The sequence below is a fragment of the Mustela erminea genome, chromosome 4 (assembly GCF_009829155.1).
Source record: "Mustela erminea isolate mMusErm1 chromosome 4, mMusErm1.Pri, whole genome shotgun sequence".
Taxonomy (NCBI): Eukaryota; Metazoa; Chordata; class Mammalia; order Carnivora; family Mustelidae; genus Mustela; species Mustela erminea.
The window spans coordinates 143285748-143310902 of record NC_045617.1 but is presented as its reverse complement, the minus strand read 5'-3'; the positions used below and the strand labels follow the sequence as shown (position 1 = coordinate 143310902).

Genomic DNA, 25155 nt, shown 5'->3' with positions numbered 1-25155 from the left:
TGTCCTGTGATCCCAGAGCCTCAGTGTTCTCCTTCACCCCCATAGTCACACATCATTGTTGACTGTCCTTCTGCCTCACAAGACTTCAAGAGCTAGGAAGTCAGGAACATGTGTCTCCTTTCGTCCACCATCTCTCTAGTGCAAGGGCTATAGTAAAGACACTGAACCTTTGTGCGAATCAGAAAAAGGGCCCACTCTAGGCAAGGGTTTTTCTCTTTCATTTTAGCAGGAGCCACATGCCAGAATAGTAGAGTTTGGGCTAGATTAGGCATGCCTTTGCCCTCTTTGGTCAGGTACTTTTGTGCAAAGCACAGACCACACAACCATACACATTGATCTTGTAAAGCAACAGCCCAGTGCTTTGTGGGACCTAATGGTCTCAGGGTCCTGGGATTGAGCCCCGCTTCGGGCTCTCGGCTCGGCGGGGGGCCTGCTTCCCCCTCTCTCTCTGCCTGCCTCTCTGCCTACTTGTGATCTCTGTCTGTCAAATAAATAAATAAAATATTAAAAAAAAAAAAAAAAGAAAAGAAGAAACCCACAAGTAAATTTGGGTTATCACTGAGATCTGTGTCAAAGGATTGCTTATCCTCCCTCTGTAATGGAATGCATATCTGGAAAGACAGGAAAACCCTTCAAAGCCAGTGAAAGAAATTTCAAAGCAAGAAAGGGAGGTATTATGACCATCTCACATATCTAATAGGGCTGTCAGAGCATTGTGTTATAGTATGATTGGTAACATTTTTTTATTAGTAATTTGTGCAGAAAATAATGTTGCGTCTTCCAACCTACAGCATCCTGGATTTGATAATATATAAACAACAGTTAGGGGATATACTCAGTTGCATGTAAGAGAAACTGTTCTCTACTGGCATCACCAAATACAGTTCATTTTTCTCACATGTCAAGAAGCGTGGAGACAGGCAGTCCAGGGCTGGTCTACCAACTCTATGATGTACTCAGGTTCTGTCTCTTTTCCTTCTGTCCTCAGCATGTGGCTTTCTCATGGTTCCCTCAAGGCTCATAAGAGTGGATATTGAATTGGCAGCTAGCAGAGTCTGTCGCACAGTGGTTTCCATTATGGCCTTATCTATTTAGTCTTTTTTTTTTTATCATCCTTAAGTTCTTATTCTTTATATTCTGTTTGCCATTTGTTTTCCATTCTTATCAATTGCTGTGTTATTTAGCTGTGATTTTTGTTTTCTAAGTGGACCATCAGTGCTCCATTAGTTCTACTCTTTACGAGTTCCTGGAGTTGTTTCAGTGTTTACACATTTGTTGAGACCTTTCTGTATTGCTGTATATCCTTTTTTTTTTTTTTTAAGATTTTATTTGTTTTTCAGACAGAGAATGAGAGAGTGTGCATGCACAAGCAGGGGGAGTAACAGGTGGAGGGTGAAGCAGGCTCCCCACTGAGCAAGGATCCCAATGTGGGACTTGATCCCAGGACCCCAAGATCACTACTAGAGCTGAAGGCAGACACTCAACCGACTGAGCCACCCAGGTGTCCCATGTTTGTTCTTTATTTTATACTCCCAGTCTCTTCTTTATCTCTCATAGCCTAGTTAGTACCAGATGATTTCTTCTCATTTTGGAATCTTCGGGGAGTATCACCAATCCCACCATTGTGCATAGTTTGTCTTCTGCGATTTTGCTCTCCCCTTCAGTTTGGTGATTCTTTTTATTTGATTTTTGTTATTAAAATATTTAGACTTGCTTATTGTTTTGGAAGCTTGTCTTTGTTTTTGTTGTTGCCATATTTCCCTTTATGCCCCCAGAAATCATAGCTCTGTGTGTGTGTGTTTTAAGGATTTTGTCAGAAGCAAGTGACCTGAACTATTGTATGGCTATCTAACAGGACTAATTGTGTAAAAGCACAGGTATTGAGAGCAAGATTGGACTCTTCAATTCTTTTCTTTTGTCTCTCATCTAGTGTCAATTACCTTAATTAAAAAGACTGTTTCTGGGGTGCGTGCCTGGCTCAGTGGGTAGAGTATATGACTCTTGATCTTGGGGTTGTGAGTTCAAGCCCCACATTGGGTGAAGAGATTACTTTAAACACTTTTTTTTAAAAGACTGTTTATCTTACAATTATTATGTATCATCAGGGATTAACAAATAATGGCTTAGGAACAAACTCTGGCTCATCACTTGTTTTGTGAGTAAAATTCTAGGGGAACACAGCTATAACCATTCATTTAAACCTTTTGTGCCACAAAGTTGGGGTTAAGCAGTTGCGACAAAGACCATATGGCCTCCAAAGGCTAAAATGTTTACTATCCGACTTTTAAAACAGCTTGGTGACCCCTGTACCAATTTAATTCTACAGTAGTCCTTTGAGGTATGTATCATAGCATCATTTAAGCTGAGAGAGGTTATGCAATTGGCTGAAAGTCCCATAACCTGTAAACAGCAATGCCGGGATCTGGTCCCAAATCACTATTTATGCTATGCCCGTTTTACATACATAAAGCCATTTTATTCTCAAAAAAATCCTCGCATTCCTGTTTTGCAGATGAGAAAACTGAGGCTTAGTAATTTGTCCAAGTCCATATAGCTGGTGAACAACAGAAGCAAGATTGGAACCCACATCATCCTACAGCCGAGTGGCTCTGCTCTTTCTACCAGGCCACACTGCCTCTAAATATTGTATTGTTAGATACGTGGCATTACTTCTCAAACATTCCTTGAGCAGCAATGATTTGATCCTAATTTTTAAAACTTGTGTCATGGAATTAGGGTCCAGGTCCCTTCAGAAGTAAAAGGAAAACTGCTGACAGGGGTTGACATGGTTTTTATTTTTATTTTTTTTTAAGATTTTATGTATTTATTTGACAGGGAGAAAGAGAGTACAAGCAAGGGGAGTGGAAGGGAACCACCTGCTGAGCAGGAAACCCAACGGGGGCCTGATCCCAGGACCCTGGGGTCATGACCTGAGCCGAAGGCAGACACTTGACCGATTGAGCCGCCCAGGTGCCCTGCGGTTGGTGGGTTTCAACAGGTCCATTTTTGTCCCTTCAGGACCAGGTTTTTCTGATTCTTAAAGCATTTGGTGATGTCATTTACCTAACAAAGCAGTCACTGCAGCAACTTGCTAAGCCTGAGCTAATTTGCTGCGTGCGTTCTAATACTACCATTCCCCTATTTTTTTTTCCAGCTTAGCAAGCAATAAATGCAAAATTAATCCTTAAACAAAGTCACTATGTAATCCCATGAGTTTGATTGCAAGCTTACAGTTTAAAAAGGAAACTGGATTCTCTCTCCATATTCTTTTGACCTTTGAACATGTAGCACTAAAAGGTAATCGTCATTTTATGGTGTTCAAAGATTCTCGTTTTATCAAAGTACAGATAGGATGCATGAGACAAGTAGGTACCCACATTCAGACTGTGCAGGGTTGGGTTGTAATTCCATCTGGCTTCGTGGGAAGGAATTGGCCGCCAGATGGAAGTTAGTAGAACTAGAGAGACAGCATCAGCAGCAGACTAGGAAACGAGGCTATGATAAAGATGGAGAAAGAAACAGAAATCCCCCTTGCAGATTTCCAAGTGAGTCTTGCAGCACAAGCAAGTGACATGACAGACATAGAGACACGGCTGTGGGGCCGGTCCTCACTGGCACACCTGATGTGTGAGGTTATCCTTGTGCTTGTTTCACACCTGGGAGGGTAGAGGCCTCCTCTGGAGCCTCACCAGGAAAGCACCTGGTGGCTGCGGGTGTGGGGGGGGTTGGAGGTTTGGAGAAGGGCACACAGCGGGACTGAAGTGTTTGCGCACCTGCCATCCTGTGACAGAAGAGCCTCTAAGATGAAATCTTTCATCCATGACTTCCGAGGCCTGGTAATGCCTTTTGTTTCCATGTTGGTTTGCTTGTGTCCCATAAGAACGAACAGCGTGGGCTTGCTTTGTAACACAGACGAGAGTGCATTTACCCATTCCTTGTTAGGCACCTTCAGTGAGGCAGCGTTTTTTTTTGTTTTTTTTTTAATTTTTATTTATTATTATTATTATTTTTTAAGCTGGGAGTCCATTCTTCAGAGAGCGAGCAAGAAATAGAAAAAATACTTGTGGGACAAGGGGGTCCCCTTCTAATTATATTTCTGCAAGTCTCCTGTTTACCTTCCAGGCGGCTCTGAATCAAGCCCCAGGGTACTAACAAGTGACAGGTGAAATTCACACCAGGCAGTCCTGTGGGGGGTTGGAAATTGACACCAGTAATTCCCAACGGGCTATTTTTGCAAAGGTGTAAAGTTTATTTTCTTAAATTACTTGGAATACACTTCCCCATGATTTTAAAGGACCAGAAAGGTCTAGCAGAAGGTAAGAGGAGATTGTGATTCTAAAGATTTTTTGAAATTCGACATGGCATTGGTCCTGAGTACTCAAAACATTGCTGTTGTCATGGTCCACACTGCAACAGGACAAATATTCCACAGATCGCTTCTTCTGCCAGCTTCCACGTACCACTGGAAAAAATAATCTGCAGAATTGGTGGGGGAATCTAATGATGCACTCGATGAGAAAAGAACCAGGTGTCCTTTCGTTTGTATTAGACAAAGAAACAAAGAAATTCATTCATGAAACAGAAATAGAGACTAGGTCATAGCAGAGAAAATTCATGCTCTGAGAGACCAGCTGGATGACCCTGAGTGACCACGGGAGAGAGCCACTGATCTGAAGGAAAGTGACCCAATGGGCTGCTTTCCTGGCTCTTTTTACAAAAGGTTTTGCCTGTGGGTGCTTAGAGGGGTATGTATGGTAGAAGTCAGCTGGTTTAGCAAGCTTCTAGGTTTTCTACCACAGAGAACATTGACGTCATTTTCTGACTTACCTGATTAGCAAAATAGAAGACATGATTTAAGAAATAGGTAGTAGAAAGAGGACAAATTGGGGGTGCCTGGGTGGCTCAGTGGGGTAAAACCTCTGCCTTCGGCTCAGGCCATGATCCTGGGGTCCTGGGATCGAGCCCCGCATCCGGGAGCCTGCTTCCTTCTCTCTCTGCCTGCCTCTCTGCCTACTTGTGATCTCTGTCTGTCAAATAAATAAATAAAATCTTTAAAAAAAAAAAAAAAGAGGCAGGCTGGGTCTCGGCATGCTGGGGTTGGTGTTGCCGCAAACTGCCTCCCAGCAGCCCATCCCTGGAGCCTGAAAGAGTCGCACCAGCTTCATTGTTTTGGGTTTGCATTGGTTATTGAAGGACCAGTGCCCAGACAGTATAAGACCTTAAGTCTAGCCTAGCGTCTTCACGAGGCGCTGCTTTCCCCAGTGTGGAAACGATCGGTTGGCTGGGGGTGCGAGCGTAGAGACTTTCTGAGGGTGGTTCTGGGCGGGCAGAGCGTCACCAGGTGGCGGCTGGGAGAAGAGGAAGCTCCAAGGGTGCTAAGGGGGTTTCTTACAGACCCGGGGAAAGCCAACGTCACCTGTTTCATAGCGCTTCCTGGGCTGGTGGTAAATTCAACAAGGAGGACAAACCACTGTTCACACATCTGCAGTGCTGTCTCCGGCAAAGCTAGGGAAGCGAGTGGGTGCCTCTGGGTTTCAAAGGCCTGCTATCTGTATTATTTGTAAGACCAGGAGGAAAACCACGAAGCGTCTAAGAAACGACCCATTGTCAGCAAGACCTTGACTTCTGAATGGATTCCCACTGTCGCTCCGGGGAGCTTTGCCCTCTGTGTGGTGGCACAGACTGGACCGTGATCTCTGCAGAATGACGGAGACAGGCAGAGCCAGCAGATGGTTTACAGGGATGTGGCAGGGCGCTAACAGCAACTGAGCCCAGGGCTTGCACTTGGCTTAGTCAGCCAAGACCTTTCCAGACCACAGGGCCGAGGGGGTGTTCCAGGGTCGTGTGAGGACAGGAGCAGAGCCCGAGTCCTGGCCGGACTAAGCAGATTTCCCCTAATCTCCTCAGCACGTAGTCACGGGGGAGCAGCCCTAGAGAGCTGTACCGATTCTCCATGAGTGTCTCTAATGCTTTGTAGGATTTCGGGCCCCGAGGAGAGTTTCTGTCATCTTTTGGTGATATTTGGAGCTTATCAAATTAGAAAAGTTTTCATGTGGATGAAAGTGGTCTCTGTATACCAAAGTTCTAGGGTTTTTTTTTCCCTTTATTTTGTTTTGTTTTGATGTCAATCTTTTTTTTTCTCTCTTAAATTCCAGTGTAGTTAACATACGGTGTTATATTAGATTCAGGTGTACAGTCTAGTGAATCAGCAATTCTATACATGACTCAGGGCTCATGGTAATAAGTATACTCTTAATTCCCATGGCCTATTTCCCCCGTCCTGCACCCTCTTCCCTTCTGGTGACCACCAGTGTGGGCTCTAGAGTTAAGAGTCTGTTTCTTGGTTGGTCTCTGTTCTTGTGTTTCTTAAATTCCACATGTGAGTGAGATTATATGGTATTTGTCATTCTCTGATGGACATATTTCATTTAGCATTATACACTCTAGATCCATTCATGTTGTTGCAAATGGCAAGATGCCATCCTTTTTTATGGCTGAGTACTATTCCATTCTGCATCCATTCATCTATCCATGGACACTCGGGCTGCTTCCATAGTTGACTGCTGCAAATAACGCTGCTATAAACATAGGGGTGCATGTATCCCTTTGAATTAGTGTTTTCATGGTTTTTTGGGTAAATTCCTAATAGTGTAATTGCTGGATCAGGGGTAGCTCTATTTTTAACTTTTTGGGGAACCCCCTTACTGTTTTCCAGAGTGACTGCACTAGCGCAAGAGGCTACCTTATTCTCCACATGCTCGCCAACACTTGTTAACCGTGTTTTTGATTTTAGCCATTCTGACAGGTGTGAGGCAAGAACTTATTATAGTTTTGATTTGCATTTCCCTGATGATGAGTGATGTTGAACATCTTTACATATGTCTTGGCCATCTGGATGTCTTCTTTGGAGAAATATCTATTCATGTCTGATGCCCATTTTTAAATTGGATTATTTATTTTTTGGGTGTTGAGTTTTATGATTTCTTTATATATTTTGGATACTAACCCTTCATCAGATATGCTATTTGCAAATACCTTCCCCCTTCCTGTCAGTTGCCTTTCAGTTTTGTTGATGGTTTCCTTCGCTGTTCATAAGCTTTTCATTCTGATGTGGTCTCAATAGTTTATTTTTGCTTTTAATTCCCCTGCCTCCTGTGACATATCTAGAAAAAAATGTTGCTACAGCTAGGGTCAAAGAAGTTACTACCCACGTCTCTTTTAGGGTTTTTATGGGTTCAGGTCTCACATTGAGGTCTGTAATCCATTTTGAGTCTGATTCTGTGTGTGGTGTAAGGAAACAGCCTAGTTTCATTCTTCTTCATGTGTCTGTCCAGTTTTCCCAGCACCATTGTTGAGACTTTTCCCACTGCATATTCTTCCCTGCTTTGTCAGAGTTTAATTGACCATATACCTGTGGGCTCATTTCTGGGTTTTCTGTTCTCTTCCATTGATCTATGAGTCAATTTTTGTGTCAGTGCCATACTGTGTTGATGACTATGGCTGTATCTTGATATCTGGGATTGTGATACCTCCAGTTTCATTCTTCTTTTTCAGGATTGCTTTGGCTATGTGGGGTCTTTAGTGGTTCCATACAAATTTTAAGATTATTTGTTCTAGCTCTGTGAAGAATCCTCTTGGTATTTTGATAGGGATTGTATTAAACATATAGATGTCTTTGGGTTTTAACAGTATTTGTTCTTCCAACCCATGACCATGGAATATCTTTCCATTTCTTTGTGCCATCTTTAATTTTTTTTAATCAGTGTTTTATAGTTTTCAGAGTATAGGTCTGTCACCTCCTTGGTTAAGTTTCTTTCTAGGTGCTTTATTTATTTTTTTGGTGCAGTTTTAAGTGGGATTATCTTTCTTAATTTCTCTTTCTGCTACTTCGTTGTTAGTGTATAGAAATGCAACAGATTTCTGTATATTGATTTTGTATCCTGCAACTTTACTAAATTCATTTATCTGTTCTAGAAAGTTTTTTGGTGGAGTCCTTAGGGTTTTCTGTATATAGTATCATGTCACCTGCAAATGGTGAAAATCTTACTTCTTACTACCCCTGTGCCTCTTACTTCTCTCTTGTCTGATTCCTGTGGAAAGGACTTTCAAAACTACGTTGAACAAAAGTGGTGAGAGCAGACATCCTAGTTCTTTCCCGACCTTAGAGGGAAATATTTTCCCCATTGAATATGATGTTGGCTGTGGGGTTTCCATAAACAGCATTTATTATGTTGAGGTATGTTCACTCTAAACCTACTTTGTTGAAGGTTTTTATCATGAATGTATTAGGGTTGTTGTTTTTTTTTTCATAATTGATTGTCGCTGTATAAAAACTGAACTGATTAAGAAAACCTTATACGAATAGTTCATAATTGGAAGAGAAGGTGTTGAAGATGATTTTATATATATATAAACTGGCCCCATCCATAAATATTATATATATAAAATATATAAATTGTATATCTAAAACTAGACCCTACCCATGGATATTATATAATATAATATATAAATATATAAATTATGTATATAACTAGGTCCCACCCACAAAGATTCTGATAGATCTCATCCTATTCCCCAACCCTTTTAACTTGAGTTATAGTTACAATTGCATTTAGATGTGGGAAACAGACGATACATCTACCGTGGTTTAAACAAAAAGAGAATAATTTTTTCACACAATAAGAAATGTGGAGTTGGCGGATTTGGGTTCAGAGGTCAGACAATGGCAGTGCCTGTCCCCTGTGGTGCCCTTGGCTTTTTCCTTCATAAATGCAAGGTAACTGCTATCGTGCGCCGTCCTTCCCATGAGCAGGAGAGGAGAGGGCAAAGAGAGGCATGCCAGCTTTCAAGCAGCTGCCGGGGGAGACTTCTGCTTATGTCTCTTGGGTCTGAACCAGGCTGAAGGGAAGGATGTCTAGCAGGAAGGGAGACAAGAAGAAGACACTGGGAAGGGTTGGGAGTAGCCATTCTGTGAATCCACCAGAATTAGTTTCTGGGATGGTGAGAAAAACCAGCAGCTCTGGCTGGTTGATCACCGGTGAGGTGATCCTTTATTCTGCCTCTAATGTAAAATTTTCATTGTAGGACTTGTTAAATTTTGGTCCTTACGGACCTCACCTAATAATGGTTTTCCATGAAGTAGGAAACTCATCCAAGAGAAGTCTGTGCATGGTATCAGAGCCTGGACCTTCAATCTTGAGGCACCAGTGGTCATAGGTTTTAGGAATATGAATTCTTGGATGTCAGATCTTTATTCTCAAGCACTTCCTCAAATATTCAAATGAGAGATAAACTGTGCTGACATGGAAAAAAGAGAGAAAACTCAGTATCCGACAATAGCTTCACTTCACTGGGTGGAGTAGTGCGTACCGGCAAGATACCCAGATGGCTTTGTTCCTGGTCACCTTCAGTGCAGTCATCATGAGCAATTGTTTTTAAAGGGCCTCCACTGAATTGATGTATATATGTATGTATGTTGTGTATGTATTTCTATTTTATTCCGGTGTAGTTAACATACAATATTATATTAGTTTCAGGCGTACAATATAGTGATTCATAAATTCTTGGCATGACTCAGTGTTCCTCCTGATAAGTGTCCTCTTAACCCCCTCAACCTACTTCGCCCATCTGCCCAGCCAGCTCCTTGCTGGGGATCATCAGTGTATTCTCTGTTAAGACTCTGTTAAGAGCCTGGTTTTAGGTCTCGTTTTTCCTTTGTTCATTTGTTTTGTTTCTTAAATTCCGCATATGCCTCAAATCATATGGTATTTGTCTTTCCACGATGAGCAATTTTGAAGGAGTCCTTCCAAGGATAGACCGAAAACAGAAATCAAAACAATTGTGCGTAATTATGAACTACTTATGCAGATGTAGAGGAATCTGTCTGGTTCTGATTCTGCCGCTGTCCTGCGGTGTGACCTTAGGCACGTCAGTGATGTCTGTGGGATTTTATGTCCCCATAGGTGAAATGATGAAGCTGGATGAAGAGATCTCTTGTAACTAGAAAGGAAAATGATGTTCCCATAAGGCTGAGCAATTAATTAATTATTAAATTAGATGGATTACAGAGTTTATGGCTTAAGGTTTGGATGGCATCCATTAAAATTGACCCAGTTGCAGTGACACAAGAAAAGGAGGGAAAAGGCAGCATTATTTTACTTTTTAAAAATAGTTTTTTACCGTAAGAGACTCTTAATCTCACAACACAAAGCTGAGGCTTGCCCGGGGGTGGAGGGTAGGAAGAGGGTGGCTGGGTGATGGACACTGGGGAGGGTATGTGTTATGGTGAATGCTGTGAAGTGTATAAACCCCGCAATTCATAGACCTGTATCCCTGGGGCTAATAATACATTATATATTTATTAAAAATTTTTAAAATTATAAAAAAAAAAAAGTAAAACTAGTTTTTTAGGGGCACCTGGGTGGCTTAGTTGGTTAAGCATCTGCCTTTGGCTTAGGTTATGATTCCAGAGTTCTGGGATCGAGTCCTACATTGGTCTCCCTGCTCAGCAGGGAGCCTGCTCTCATTCTGCTAGCTGCCCCCCCCCCCCTTGGGCTCTCTCTGACAAATAAATTTAATAATAATAATAATAATAATAATAATAATAATAATAATAATACTTTTTAAAAGACTTTCCTGCCTTCCATACACCGTTTTAAAAACATGACGACCTCGGCTGAATAAAATATATGAGTCTGAAATTAATCGGTAGCATTGCACATGCACATTTAAGTTCTTCATTTTTTTAAAAGATTTTATTTATTTGTCAGAGAGAGAGAGAGAGGGAGCAAGCACAAGTAGGGGAAGAGGGAGGCAGAGTGACAAGGAGACTCCTCTCTGATCAGGGAACCTGATGCGAGACTGGATCCCAGGACCCTGGGATCATGACCTGAACTGAAGGCAGATGCTTAACCACCTGAGCCACCCAGGCGCCCCATAAAATTTACTATTTTAACCACTTCTAAGTGTACAGTTGGGGGGCATTACCTACATTCACACTGCTGAGCGCCACCGCCATCCAGGTCAAGAACGCTTGCATCTTCTCAAACTGGAGATCATTAAGGACTCATTACTCATGAATCCCCATTAAACTTCAACTATCGTCCGCCTTCTGCCACCCAGCATCCTACTCTGAGTCCCTATGAATTGGACCATTCTAGGTATCTCATAAGCAGAATCATATTTTTGTCTTCTTGTCTCTGACTCATTCGCTGAGCAATAATGTCTTCAAGTTTCATCCATGTGGTAGCCTGTGTCAGGCTTTCCTTCCTTTTCAAGGCTGAGTAATATTCCCCCATTGGACTATACATTTTGTTTATCTGTTCAACCATTGGTGGACACTCGTGTTGTTTCCACTTTTTGGCTCTCATGAATAATGGTTCTGTGAACATGGGGGTACCAGTATCTCTTCCAGTTGATGTGCTGCTTTCCATTCTTTGGGGTAAATGCCCAGAAATGGAATTGCACGGTCACATGCTAATCCCCGTGGGTCTATTTCGAATGGTGGATATGGCAGGAACCTCTGTAGCTCTGCTTAACATTTTTCAGTGGTTTCCTTCTGCCATCAGGACAAAGTCCAAAGTCAGGTGGACACAGTTCAGACATTCCATATGATCTCATCTTGGGCCATCTTTCACAGTCCCCACCACCTCATTCTAAATTCTAGTGAATTTCTTCAAATCCCTAGAATAGGCCATACTCTTTCCTCTTCAGAGAATTGTCCCCTGCTCTCTCTGTCTCTTTCTCTCTCAAATAATAAAATCTTAAAAGAATAAGGGGGTGGTGGCTTGGTCGGTTTTACATCTGCCTTTGCCTGGGCTCATGATCCCGGGGTCGTGGGATCAAGTCCTGCATTGGGTTCCCTGCTCAGCGGGGACTCTGCTTCTCCCTCCCCCTCCCCTCTGCTTATACTCTGTCTCTTTTTCAAATAAATAAATAAACACCTTAGGAAAAAAAATCGCCCTCAAGCCCCAGCTGACTTGTACTTCTTAGTTCTCCCTTTTGGGGAGCTTCTCTTTCCACCAAGTTCATGGTTAGGTTTCTTAATGCCACCACCCTGTGAGCTCCCTAAGGACCTTGCTTTCCCCACCATGTGGATGGCCTGTCCAAACAGTGCTGTCCTCCTGCCGTGCTCTGTGTTGCCCTAGAGGAGCTATGTTCTGGGTCTGATACAGACCTCATACCTCCAGGTAGAGTGTTTATAGAGTAAATGAACAAATGTGGACACACAATAAAATGACAACCTGTCCATTTCTTGAGACACAGTGCGTTGAAGCATGACTTACAAATGAAAACACCTCCAGGGGCCTGATACCCCAGATTGTGTGATGCTGAGAGTGAACATAGAGAATGGGGGTGGGGCACCCGTGGCTTTCCAGACCTCCTCTTCTCGAGTTCTACGCAATGGGGTCGCCACTAGCCATGCATGACTATTTAAATGAAAGTTAATTAAAATGAAATAAAATTTCAAGTCAGTTCCTTCACCGAACTAGCCCCATTTCAAGTAATCAGTGGGCAGCCACACGTTTGTTGGCTACTCCACTGCACAGGCCAGGTATGGAACATTCTCATCATGGCAAGAAGTTCTACTCAATGGGACCACTGTAAGGAGTATATGTCTCACCAGAGGCATTCAAGTTTAAAAGTGTTGAACACCGTGCTGACCGAGCAGCTGGCACTCTTGTTTTAATCCCCTGCTCTCAAAATTGAATCTTCTAAAAAAAAAAAAAAATTGTATTCATTTATTAGAGAGAATGAGCAGGGGGAGAGGGAGAAGCAGACTCCCCACTGAGCAGGGAACCTGATGCGGGACTCAGTCCCAGGATCCTAGGATCATGACCCAAGCCAAAGGCAGACGCCCAACCGACTGAGCCCCTCAAGAGCTCCTCAAAAATAAATCTTTTTTTTGCATATTTAAAAAATTAACATATAATGGGGCGCCTGGGTGGCTCAGTTGGTTGAGCGACTGCCTTCAGCTCAGGTCATGATCCCGGACTCCCAGGATCGAGTCCCACATCGGGCTCCCAGCTCCCTCTGACCTTCTCCTCTCTCGTGCTCTCTCTCACTCATTCTCCCTCAAATAAATAAATTAAAAAAAATTAACATATAATGTATTATTTGTTTCAGGGGTACAGGTTTGTGATTCATCAGTCTTACACAATTCACAGCACTGACCATAGCACATACCCTCCCCAATGTCCATCACCCAGCCACCCCACCTCTCCCCCTACCCCCAGGAACCTTCAGTTTGTTTCCTGAGATTGAAAGTCTTTTATGATTGGTCTCCCTTTCTGGTTTCATCTTATTTCATTTTTCCCTCCTTTTCCTATGATCCCCTGTCTTGCTTCTCAAATTCCTCATAGCAGGGAGATCATATGATAACTGTCTTTCTCTGACTGACTTATTTCCCTTAGCATAACACCCTCTAGTTTCATCCACATTGTTGCAAATGGCAAGATTTTGGGGGGTTTTGATGGCTGCATAGTATCCCATTGTATTTAAATACCACATATATTCTTTATTCATTCATCTGCTGATGGACATCTGGGCTCTTTCCATAGTTTGGCTGTTGCGGACATTGCTGCTATAAACATTGGGGTGCACATGCCCCTTCGGATCACTACATTTGTATCTTTAGGGTAAATACCAAGTAGTGTGATTGCTCACTCTATTTTCAGCTGTATTGAAACTTTTTGAGGCTAGCTCTAGTTTCAACTTTTTGAGCAACCTCCATACTGTTTCCCAGAGTGGCTGCACCAGCTTGCATTCCCACCAACAGTGTAGGAGGGTTCCCCTTTCTCCCCATCCTCGCCAACACCTGTCATTTCCTGACTGGTTAATTTTAGCCATTCTGACTGGTGTGAGGTGGTATCTCACTGTGGTTTTGATTTTGTATTTCCCTGATGCTGAGTGATGTGGAGCACTTTTTCATGTGTCTGTTGGCCATCTGGATGTCTTCTTTGCAGAAATTCCTGTTCATGTCTTTTGCCTATTTAATGACTGGATTATTTGTTCTTTGGGTGTTGAGTTTGATCAGTTCTTTATAGATTTTGGATACTAGCCCTTTATCAGATATGTCATTTGTGAATAGCTTTGTCAGGACTAGTTGTAGGTTTTTACATCACAGTCTAATTCTGTAATTGATCAGATTTTCATCTTTATGCTGGCGTCTAAAGATAAAGAGCCAAATGTGACCCAGTGGTAGCAAGTGAACCAGACTTCATTCTGTGCATAAAACCCTCATCAGAATCTTAATTTTCCTAGTCCTCCTCCCTTAAGAAAAATCCTATGGCATGTGTTTTGTGAATATGTTTTTCTCCTCATGAATCAAATGTATTTATTTGGTGCCGTAGCCTATCCTGTTGTATATATGCACTAGAGTTTAATTCTCGGTCCCGTTATTGATAGGCATTTGCATTGTTCCCAGTTTTCCCTGTTACAAACAAAGCTAACGGCTGTGCCTGTGTGTCTGTCTTTGCCCTGGTGCATGGCAGTATGCCAAGGGATGGAACCACTGGGCTGTAGCCTGGGCTTATTCCCTAACCTAAATGACTACCCCACCAGCTCTGTGTGAGAGTCTCACTCATGCCTTCCGCCATCCTTGGGACCTGTTATAATGCCCCTCAATAGAATGGGCTGAAATGTCCCACTGTTGCTTCGTTTTGCATTTTCCTTAGCCACACGTCATGCTGTGTATATTTCCATATGTATTTGCCTGATTGTGTTTCCTCCTGCATTGAGTTTCCAGGACACATCATCAGCCCATTTTCCTTTTTTTTTTTTTTTCCCTCCCCTGGGTTTTGAGTGCATTTAATAAACATGTAGAGAAGCAAAACTTTCTAATTAGCTCATAAACTAATAACAGAAAAAAGAGACATGGATTGGATCAATTTCGATAAAAGCTTTTGCATAATTGGTAGACGTCATTTGTCCATTTTCTGGGTTGTTTATCATCTTATTGACAGAAGGGGACTTTGTAAATCTGTTTTCAAAAGTCACAGCTTTCTTGGGATATTATGCACATAACCATAAAACTTAGCCTTTTTAAAGTGTACAATCTAGAGTTGTGTAACCGCCACCACCATCTAATTTTGGAACATTTTCATCACCCCAGAAAGAAACCCTGTAAGCACTAGCGGCCATTCCCTATTTCTTCCCACCCCCTCCCACCCCCCCCCCACCCCCGTCTCCTGGCCCCAGGCAACTACCAATCCACATTCTGTCTCAATGCATTCGCTTATTTTAGACATTTCACGTAAATGGAATCATATAATAACATCCATTTTGAAATAAGATGGGGGTATAAATAAATACTTCAATGAGTTATAAGACAGTTTCACCTTTTTTGAATTACGGAAGTGGCCTGCCATGCTTCGATGCACTTTCCTTGCATCTAAATCTATTTTTTTCCTCTAACCTAAGTTACGAATGATAAATATATCCATTTTACAATCTGCCTTCCTGATTCCTGGCATCTTTCACCTTCAGGGATTTCCAGAGATCAACATCTTCCCTTTGAAAAGGCTTGGCCTGAAGCAAATCGTAGTCTAAACACGGCTCTTGCAAGAGCAGAGCTAAAATTCAGTTTTGTTTACATTTGGCTGAGCTAAAAGGGGTCATTTCAAGAAAGAGTCAAGGACTGGAAAAGGAAATGGCCCGGAATGAGTCTAAAAGATTTGATGTTTAAAAATTAGGGAACTCTAAGGGAACTTCCAGCTACTATCAACCGCATGATTAAAAGGGAATCCTACAAAGTGTTAGGGTAACGGGCCAAACCAGAGTTCTCTAGGGGCAAACATCAGAAAGTATATGTTTCTATGTATATGTAATACCACATACTGGGCAGAAGTGAAAACGCAGACCATAAAGTTCCTCTAGGAAATAACATTCCTTGAGAGTTGAAGATGGAGCCCCGGAAAAGAAAGGGCAGGTCATATTGAATGAGCAGCTTACAACCAGAAGTTTTCAGCTTGTAAGACAAGAAGGACTGGGTAAATAGAACTGAAAGTTTCATCTAACCATTAAGTCAACTATAAAGCTCACATGTTTTATTTTTCTAATTTTTCCAAAGCAAAAAATGGTGGTGGCCATTGATTTTCTCTGTACGTTCTGAGAGGCACAATGGTGGTTTTAATGTTATGGATTGAAAGTTCCATATCGTGTCGTTTTCAGTGAACGTATCTTCCTGTTTCTCTGCTGGGTTTTAGAAATCCAAGTTATTTGAACATGCCTTTCCACGTGAAGCTGGTGTTATTTCTTTCCCCTAAAATATAAACTCTTACAGAGGCTTTGTAAACACACCCAGCACTTCACACGTGCCCACAAGGGCTTGACAAATACTATTTGCTTCCAGACACAGGGAGGGACCCTGGAGACTGTTAGATGTACATGTGTATCTTCTCCCAGGAAGCATACGTATGTCAAGACCTCTGGGGGGACGCCTGGGTGGCTCAGTTGGTTAAGCAGCTGTCTTCGGCTCAGGTCATGATTCCAGCGTCCTGGGATCGAGTCCCACATCGGGCTCCTTGCTCCGCAGGGAGCCTGCTTCTCCCTCTGACTCTGCCTTCCACTCTGTCTGCCTGTGCTCGCTCTCGCTCGCTCTCTCTCTGACAAATAAATAAATAAAAATCTTTAATAAAAAAAAAAAAGACCTCTGGGGCCGTATTAGATTTCAGCATAAATAGGATTATAGACTAAATGCAGTATATATATTTGACTCGAAACCTCCACTTCTTTCTCGCTGGTTAACCTCTTCTATTTATGCTGCTTTTCAAGAGAAAGTTGTCCAACCCTCTAGTGGTTTCCTGAAGGAAGAATAAGGAGACTCAGGAAACACTTCAGTAACCTCCGCTGACTGTGGGACCGCAGTCCAGACCTGAGCATACTTTTAGGAACCGTTGTCTGTGATTCTCAGGCGCATGTAAACTGGGGCTGTGGGACGGGTGTTTCCAAGCCAAGGACCTCCTGGTCTGTGTTTATGTCTCATTCATGATGGACAGTGCAAGACACTAATACTCAGAGCGCCAACGCACGCCCAGCAGATCATTTGGGCAAATAGACCAGAAAATGTGATCAACATCTTTTCTTTATTAATATGCTTATCAAGAGTTTTTGAAGGGACGAGCCCGAGCCTGGGTGAAGCTTCTTTTGCGGGCTAACACACTTCAAAGTATTTAAATTAGAAAGATTCAGTCAATAAAGAGAAGGTGTGCTCCCCAGGCACTTCACCAAAGAACTCAGCTCTTAATTGGCTGCCAAAAAGCACACTGGAAGCAATTAATAGCCACAGAAGCTGTTTAAAGGACATGTTAATTATTCATCTTCCTAAATCTCTCCATTTCTGTTTCTGCCTTCTTACATGGCCTACGAGCAGCCATACTTCTCCATACAAGTGCTTCCTAAACTCTCCTGGGCTCTGTTCCATGCCTTCTCCAAACCCCTCGCCCACCATTTTGATTTTATTGGTCTGGGACAGGACTTAGGAATTTGCATGCATGTCCAGTAGCCCTAGACGATTTTGACCCCCGTGATACTGACCACCTTTGAGAAACTGGACGTGAACACATCAAAATTTTCTACGTGTTCCATAGATTCTGCTGCAGATGCATTACGAGGCAATTTCCTACGGGGGCACCTGGCCAGCTCAGTCAGAAGAGCGTGTGCCTTTTGATCTCAGGGTTGTGAGTTCAAGCCTCACACTGGGTGGAGAGATGTCTTAATCAATTTTTATTATTTTTTTTAAATAAGACCATTTCCTATGAAGAAAATGTTGCATCTCTTGCAAAACTATTGTTTTCATGATGTTATTCAGTATTTTTATGGGTCTTTTATATAAGAAATGATGTGACAAAATTTTTTCAAAGATTAATTTATTTTTGAGAGAGAGAGAGAGAGAGAAACCCAAGCAGACTCCTCACTGAGCCCTGGACCTGATACAGGGCTTGATCTCACCACCCTGAGGTCATGGTCTGAGCTGAAACCAAGGGCAGACACTTAACCAACTGCTCCCTCCGGGCATTCTCTGAATTTTCCGACTAACAGGAAAACGTTTTCCTCTCCTGAAAACCTGATTTTCTTCCAACTGACAGCCAAAAGAATAAAAATTATCTCGCTGCTCCCCACCCGTGGAATATCCGGGGGAAACTCAGAAAATACAAAAGCGTGTCATTTGAGGTCTCCACTGGGTATTTTCCTTGTTCTCTTCCTCAGTAGGCTTCTGAACTTTTTTTTTTTTTTTTCCCATTTAGGTTTTAGCTGTTCTGGTACAAATCAGTTTTTATTGGTTATAATGCTTTCTGAGAAGTAGGGAAGAGAAATTCTAAAAATGTAAGTAAAATATTTAATATAATTGTAGCTTCATAATGTTACCAGTAATTCTCTTGCATTCAACTGGAAACCAAGGTCCTGTGTTGACCTGGGCTGCCTTTCTGGTTCACCACACTGCTCATGCCCTTGGGTTTCTGTCATTCCCTGAGGGCTCATTATGCATTATCCTAACTGAGCTGGCCCCATGGTGGTCTTTCTGTCCACTTTGCTTGTAACCCTTCTTCACCGGCTTTCTCAAATTTAACAATATTGCTTAAATCTGCTGTCTTCAACAATGTCTGATATTTTGTCTTTATTCATCAAAAGAATTGCATTTGTTTCCCCAAAAGTTTTTTCACCCAAAACTGGAAACAACTTTAAGTATCCTTTAGTGGGCAAATGGGTAAACATACTGTGGTATATCCATATAATCGACCACTGTTCAGCATTATAGTAAGTGAAAGAAGCCAGTCACAAAAGATTATATACTGTAAGATTGCACTTGTTCGAGATGTGGAAAAAGGCAAAACTATAGGAACAGAGAACAGGTTGCCAGAGGTTGGGGTGGGGAGAGGGTCTGACCAGAAGGAGAACATGAGCAAATTCTTTAGGGTCTTGAAAATTTCTGTGTCCTGTTTGTGGGGGTGGTTACAAGAATCTGTGCCTGTGTTAAAATTCACAGGATTGGAGATGCCTGGGGGGCTCAGTCGGTTAGGCATCTGCCTTCAACTCAGCTCATGATCCCAGGATTCTGGGATCGAGTCCTGCACTGGGCTTATTCATGGGGGAGCCTGCTTCTCCCTCTGCCTGCCATTCCCCCTCCTTATGCGTGCTTTCTCTCTCTCTGACAAATAAATAAATCACATCTTAAAATAAAACAAACAAAACCTCATAGGATTGTACACAAGGCGAATTCTACGGTGTGTCGAGTATTGAAAAAAGGCAAGCCACAGACTAGGAGAAAATGTTTGCAAAAAATATATTTATTAGAAGACTTGTGACCAGAATTATAATGAATTCTCAAAAGTCAATAATGAGAGAACAAAGCAGTTAAAAGTGATGAATAATTTTTAAAAAAGATTTTATTTATTTATTTGACAGAGAGAGAAGAAGAGAGAGAGACTAGGGAGGGGGGAGAAGCAGACTCCCCGCGGAGCAGGAAGCCATATGTGGAGCTCAGTCCCAGGACCCTGAGATCATGACCGGAGCCCAAGGCAGACACTTATCTGACTGAGCCACCCAGCCACCCAAAAAATGACGAACGATTTGAATAGACATTTCACCAAAGACAATATACAGATGGCAAGTAAACACATGAAAAGATGCTCAACATTATGGTTAGAGAAATGCCAATTAAAACCGCCATGAAATATAACTGTTCCCATTGTATTGTTGTATATGTATATTAATAATATTAATTAGTAGTAATCATTAGTAATATTATTGTATTATTGTAATAATAAAACAAAATAATAATAATACAAAATAATAATAATAATGCAAAATAATAATACAAAAGAAAGATGACAATACCAAGTGCTATTGAGGCTTCTCCCTACCCTGGAACAGTCCTACCTGCTGTGGGAATGGAAGATGGTTACAGCCATGTTGGAAAACAGTTTGGTGTTTCTTCAAAAACTAAGCAGGGCACCTGGGTGGCTCAGTCAGTTGAGCATCTGACTCTTGATTTCAGCTCAGGTCATAGTCTCAGGATTGTGTGAAGAGACCCAGGTTGGGGTCTGCAAATGGGCAGGGAGCCCGGTTAAGATTCTCTCTCCCTCTGCCCCTCTGCACTTGCTTTCTCTCTCTCTCTCAAATAAGTAAATAAATAAAATAAAAATTAAGCATATCACATGCTCCAACAATTCCACTTCAGTGCCTTTATCCGAGGAAAAATGAATACAGATGTTTGCATTAAATCCTATACATGAAGGATTGTAGCAGCTTTATCCATACTTGCCCCGAATTAGAAACAATCTGAACATTCTTCAACGGGTAAGGGGATAAACAAGCTGGTTCATCCGAGCAGTGGCCAAAGAACAAACTATTGATACATGCAACAAAATGGATGAAATTCAATCACAGGATGCTAAATGAAAGAAGTCAGGCTCAAAGCTCATCTAACTGGATGATTCCATTTATAGGACAGGCAGAAAAGGAGAAAAGTATAGGAACAAGAAACAGATCAATACCTGCTGGGGGTGGAGGGAGGGGTTGACTAGAAGGCATCCAAGGGAATGTTTCAGAATCCTCTAAGGGTTCTGTGTGTTGATTACGATGGTAGTTCCATAACCATATGCATTTATCAAAACTCAGAGAATTATACACTGTAAAGAGTAAATCTTACTGTGTGTCAGTTATACCTCCAGGACTCTGACTTAAAAAAATCAATATGGCCCTCAGAGCTGGAAGAACCTGGCATGATGTAAATTTCACTCTCTTTTCTTTCAGTGTTCTTTTCTTTTCAAATCAGTTCAGTCATGTATCACTCCCCATGCGAAGCATTTCTTGAACTATAACAGAAGTTTAACACTAGGTTTCTGATCTCAAGTTGTTAATAATTAGGAGGACAGGGATTGCAATTTAGACTTTATCTGGTAAGTAATAAATGGTCCTTACAGAGTCCTTAAGTAGAGAGATGACTAATGAATGCACCATCTTAGGTCTATCAGAATGTTTTGCATTGTATACATTGTAGCTGGGGGGTACTGAAGGGGGATACTTTTAAGAAAAAATTCAGCTAACCTACAAGAAGATGGGTGAAAAGCATGTAAAAGGGGGCGAGGCAGTGTTGGATACCCCAGAGTCAGATCAAGCACACAGTCAGGGACAAAGTGGGGGCACCTAAAAATGTGAAATGCCCAGCTCTGTAAAATTGCACAGACCTTGCCTACCTATAAAGAAGGGCACCCACCATACCTTTTTCTGTCTTAGGGCCAAGTTGTAATCTGTCTCTGTGTTTTTTTCCAGCAGAGATGGACAGGAAAGGACACTAACAACAACAACAACAACTAATAATAATAGTAGTAGTAGTAGTAGTAGTAGTAGTAGTAGTAGTAATAATATAATGTCAGGAATGAAGTAGAGAAGGAATAAACAAAGTTACAATCTCAGAAGAATGTACCATTAATAAAGGGAAACATGACAGGCTTGAAAGGAGGAGGCTCCTGGGTTTTGTTTTGGACCTCGTGTCGTTTGATGTGAGAATGGGTCATTCCGTTTGGAGATTTTTCTCTCTTTTCCAGCAGCCCTGGGCTCCTTTGTTGTTCTGGAACAAGCCAGGCATATTTCTACTGCAGAGCCTTTGAACTGGCTATTTCACTGGCTTCAAATGCTCTCCCCACCCCCACATGGTATCTCCCACACTTTCTCTAATTCTTTCCTTAAGCCCCACCTCTGAATGAGGCCTACGTGACCACCCCATTTAAAACTGTAACTGGCTTTCTCAAGTTCTATATTCTGCTTTCTTGTCTTCTTTTTCCTAGTGCTATTACCTGCCTTCTAGCTTATGTTATTTACTTAGAATGCCTTATTTGCTATATGTCTTTCGTTGCTAGCATGCAAGCCCATAATTGCAGGGATCATTCCCAGTTTGGTTCAGGGATGCATCCCAGGCTACCCAGCACACCATAGGTGTTCAATAAGTATTTGTGAAGAAATGAATTATGATAATGAATGTTTATGGGACATATGCTTGGTTAAAGCACTTTACCAAATGCTTTACATTGAATCCTTACTGTCATTCTTGGGGAGGGGGCTGGGGGGGGGGTCCTACTCTTTTCCCATTTTACAGATAAGGACACAGAGGCTCAGGCAGATTACAAAACTAATCCAAGTTTACATAAAGCTCGCAAGAGCTGAAGCCAGTGTTCAAACACAGAAATGCCTGAGCCCCAAGCCTGAATCTGGCCCGCAAACCCTCACACCACGTCTTCACTGGGAAGCCCGTGGAAGCCCAGCACATTCTTGGTTGACAGATCATATCTGCAGGACGGATTTGCAGTGGAAGCCATTTGAAGGAATGAGTTATCCAAGAGAAACCTTGTCCCAGTGGCCTGGAGAGACAGAGAGGCTGAGGCAGCTGCCATGCATACTTTCGAAAGATAATAAAACTGGAATTTGAACCCAGAGTTTTCCCTCTTCAGCGATTTATAAGGACGACAAGGTTTAAATCCACATTTCCCTCTCCGTTCCTTTCTCAAAGGGAAATGCAGGCTGAATCCCTATTATCCGCCAATGTTCGGCAAAGTCCACCCAAAATAAGATTCCCTTAATGCCGGCACTTACTGGGATTGTTTTATGCGAACAATTCGCTTGGTTTCTGTTTCACCAGACAAGACCCCTTTACCATTCTGTATACTGTAGCTCTAAGATTCACTATCGATTATGGGATTGACAACAAAGAGTAGTATTGGGGGAAAATCGTAATTGGGATCCTTGTTTTACCAATTCTGGCAGCAGCTCCGGGTTGTAACAGTATTTCCTAACCCTTTTGGACAGGGATTTACTCTTCCGGTGTGTTTTTAGGGCAAGATGACCTTTCACTCCCTTTGGATGAGCGCCCTCTTGCGGTGGATCACGAGTTTGCACATCTCCGTCCAGCTCCAGGGCTCTTGGAGAGCCATGAACAGAGGAATTTTGTCTGTATGTTCTCTGACATCCCTGCTAAAAAGAAGAACACCCTGCACGATTTTCCTTCTTGAGCGGCCCCTGGTGTGCTTTACACATAAAGGCAAATATGCCGTTTTTATTTCTAGACTTTTTCACTGTATATTTGTATGCCAACTGTTGTTACTGTGACCGATTTTAGTTATAATTGGTTTCTCCCTGTTACGGAGGGTAATTGGTGACTGAGAGCAGAAAAACATTTGAGACAAGTTTAACGAGCCTTCACATTTTAAATTATAAACTCGTCCTTTACCCAAACAACTCTGCATTTTTGTGTTAAAAGCATAATATGAGTGTCAGCCTAAGAAATATCAGAATGTCTTGGGATTGGGAGTTCATCTCATTTCAAAGCTGTCTTAAGGTCAGGGAGAAAATGGCAAAATCTGGGGAGAGGCAAGAGGGTGAAGATTGTGTAAACCTTTGGAACATGTCTCTCCTGCATGGCTGCTTGAGACTGTGCTTCCTGGAAAATGGTAACAGAGAGAGTAGGTATTGATCTCTTGTCTTGATTTTAATTCTCCGATATCATGGCTGCCATTTCAACTTCAGTAAATCAAGAGACAACGTCTTACGCTTATTTCATGATACCCCGAAAAGGTCCTGGGTCTTTGGAGTCCAACAGAATGAAATTTGAATCCAAACTCTGATAACTTAGCAATATGACTTTGAGCAAATTACTTCATCTCCCTTATTGCAACCAGGGGACATGAGCCACCATGTTGTGTGGTCAAAGGAGGTCATGATGGTAAAGGGTTTCACCTCGTGCCTTTCACTTGGAAGTTTACCCACTCGCTGTTGATTTATTATAATCTAGTTGGGATGACAAGACACACACTAAAATACTAAACAGGCAGACAGGGTATAATAAATGGAAAATTATTTGATGTGTACAACACATTTTTCTTGTTGTACTATCAATTTCTCTTGGTGTTTGGAGGCTATCTCAGTAAGTGTGTATAAATTTAGAATTGTTATATCTTCCAGGTACATTGAATCTTTAAAAAAAAATCCTTGTGTGATAACCCCTAATAATATTGTCTTCTTAGACCCTATTTTGTTTGCCATTGCCCCAGGTATGCCAGGGTTTTTTGGCCAATATTTGCTTGGTTTTAAGTCTATGAGTACAAATCTGAAGTTCTGGAAAACCATAAAACTCCCAAAATAAAGTTTTTCTCATAATTCATTAGGCAGCAAAATCTGCACTATGCTGAGGTGAAGCTATTCTTATTCTACTTGGTGTGAATATTTCTTTCAGAAATATTATTGTGTTTGATTATGAGGTGATTTCTTCAAACCCCAGTGAGTATGTTACATAAAATATAACATATGACTTAATTAATTTCTTAAAATTAACCTGAATTTGGAAACATGTTTGGTTCTAGGGTTTAGGTTAATATATGCATTTTTGGGATTCGGTTTTATATATATGCATTTTTTCCCTGTGTTCTCATGTTTTAGATGTATATCTTTAAGTAGCATTTAGCTAGATTTGTGTTCATCTAATGTAATAGTTTGTCCTTTAAATGGGAGATTTTGTCTATTTACATCTGTTTCTGATGTATTTGGATTTTTCCCCCTGTCCTCTGATTTATATTGCTTCCTAACGGTCCCATCCTCCTTTCCAACATTCTACTGGGTGAATGGACCTTCCCTTTCTCTTTTTTCCAAGTTTTTGCTCAACTAGCTAGGAAGTTATACCCTCTTTATCTCTTAATTATTCCTTCTGAAATAATTTCATGCATTTTTAATTTACAAAGTCCAAAATTAATGTCTTTAGCCTGTGCCTCAAAAATTCCAAAACATTTCAGGGCGCCTGGGTGGCTCAGTGGGTTAAAGCCTCTGCCTTCGGCTCAAGTCATGATCCCAGGGTCCTGGGATCGAGCCCCACATCGGGCTCTCTGCTAGGCAGGGAGCCTGCTTCCTCCTCTCTCTCTGCCTGCCTCTCTGCCTACTTGTGATCTCTCTGTCAAATAAATAAATAAATAAAATCTTGTAAAAAAAAAATTCCAAAATATTTCATTGCTTCAGCTCTGAACGCTCTCAGCTTACTCTATGTTTTCTCTTGCTTATTTATTTGTTATTTTATTGAAGCGTAATTAGCATGCCGTGCTGTATTAGTTTCAAGTGTATGATATAGTGATTCAGCAATTCTGTGCGTCACTCCGCGTTCAACACGATTTTCCC

At 41.7% G+C, this 25155-nt stretch overlaps 1 long non-coding RNA gene across 2 annotated transcripts in view; it reads left to right on the top strand.

Annotated features, from left to right (window-relative positions):
* Positions 1–25155, top strand: part of LOC116589214 — a 70442-nt gene that overhangs the window by 13158 nt on the left and 32129 nt on the right. The window contains exon 3 of one of the 2 annotated variants that reach the window (XR_004285242.1): positions 18246–19023. The exons of the other annotated variant lie outside the window; for it this stretch is intronic. This is a non-coding gene — a long non-coding RNA (uncharacterized LOC116589214). Of the gene's footprint in view, positions 1–18245; positions 19024–25155 lie in introns of those variants that run through there. 2 annotated transcript variants of the gene reach the window in all.